This window comes from Lycium ferocissimum, chromosome 11 (assembly GCF_029784015.1).
Source record: "Lycium ferocissimum isolate CSIRO_LF1 chromosome 11, AGI_CSIRO_Lferr_CH_V1, whole genome shotgun sequence".
NCBI lineage: Eukaryota > Viridiplantae > Streptophyta > Magnoliopsida > Solanales > Solanaceae > Lycium > Lycium ferocissimum.
The window spans coordinates 35,340,594-35,342,138 of NC_081352.1; the positions used below are offsets into that span (position 1 = coordinate 35,340,594).

The following is a 1,545-nucleotide window of genomic DNA, read 5'->3' on the forward strand; positions in this document are numbered from 1 at the left end:
CACTCAAAGAATATTTTTATATATATGCTTCCTAAAGAATATTTTTATATATGCCTCCTTAAAATATAAAATACATAATATTAAAAATAAGATAGATTTCCTGCTACAACAGGTAAAGATAACATCGGGATAGAAGGGCGATCACAACCCTTTACAAAATGGGAGGAAAGCTTCTTCACTTTCGTCACGAGCTAGGACTACGCGATCTCTGGGTCGCCAAGGTTCCCGTAATTCTGCCTCTTAAGATCCTTGGTGTAATTAAATTTTTATGTTGATAGTGTATATACCTTGTACTTTCGAGGACATCCAATAAAATTTGAACAATACAGAGAAGATTAGCACAGCTCATGTGCAAGGATCATAGGAAGATCTAAAAGATTTAAATTCTATGGGTTCAATCGATAAAGTTTTTAGTATGAACCCATTGTATTTTTAAAACTCTGGGTTCAGACTTACTAATTATTGTAGTTTTAGCGAATTTTTGTACACAAATTTATTCTTCACGCTGAAAGTACGTACTAGAGTTCTAATGAACCCGGTGCCTGCATGGTGCATCCGCTTCTGGCAAGGATGACATGCATAAATCGAGAAATGGTGCACATTTTTTGCCGACTCCAAACTTATTTTGAATTAAGACGTAATTGGTGTTAAAAGTGCATCTCTTGTAGTTGTAGACTTGAAGTTTAGTTTGTAATTCAATTTCTGCATGAATGTGTTCCCCACATTGCCTGGTCCATTACCATTTTCTAAATCTCAATCTCCTAGCTAAGCCAATTTCTTCAAAAGAAGATAAAAAATGGAAAGTTGACAGGATATTGCCTCAAAGCAGAGAAAAGCAGAGAAAATAATAAAAAGTGCGCACAAGTGTATGCCCCCCTTTTTCTTTCTTTATTTTCAATTCAGTCTTCACTTTTCTCCATATGACTTGAATCATCTTGTCAAAAAAAAAATTGTGAAGAGATACTTTTTGGAGTACTTTTGGTGGTCAAGCGTGTTTCTTCACCCAATGGGCCCAATTGGTTGGGCTAAGGGGAAACACGAAACGATGGGCTAAAAGGTTTAATCTCCATGAACCAATCAATTTGGATTGGTCATTAAACTCCTATATTGTCTGCATCACTAGCCTACTATTTGTGTTTAGATTAGGGAGCATAAACAAGATTTTACATGGAAAGTGGGGGATCTAAGCTTTGTGTGTTGTGATTAAGGATGGACCTTTGAATGTTTTGGAATCATAACTAGTGTGTCTTCTTTATCTTTTATTCTTAATCAAAGAATTAGTACGTACCACTATTATCATTTCAACATAGAAAAGTAAAATTAAAAGTATTCCCAACTTTTTAATCTATCTTGTCATGTTTTGAGCATGTTATCCTTTGCAGGATGTGAAATGATAAGTAATCCTCTGTTCTTAATCAAAGATCTCAGGTTTGAGTCTTAAATATGAAATCGTCTTTATTAAGCAACGCTTTATCCCCAAAATGAGACTTTCCGCTTGAATTCGAATTTAAACGAACCTTAATATGAGTACTGGACATCAAATGA

The 1,545-nt window shown here is 34.7% G+C and overlaps 1 non-coding gene across 1 annotated transcript; it reads left to right on the forward strand.

Annotated features, from left to right (window-relative positions):
• Positions 1-290: 290 nt before the first annotated feature.
• Positions 291-392, forward strand: LOC132038719 (U6 spliceosomal RNA). Its single transcript, XR_009410206.1, has one exon. It is a non-coding gene; the product is annotated as a U6 spliceosomal RNA (small nuclear RNA).
• Positions 393-1,545: the final 1,153 nt, after the last annotated feature.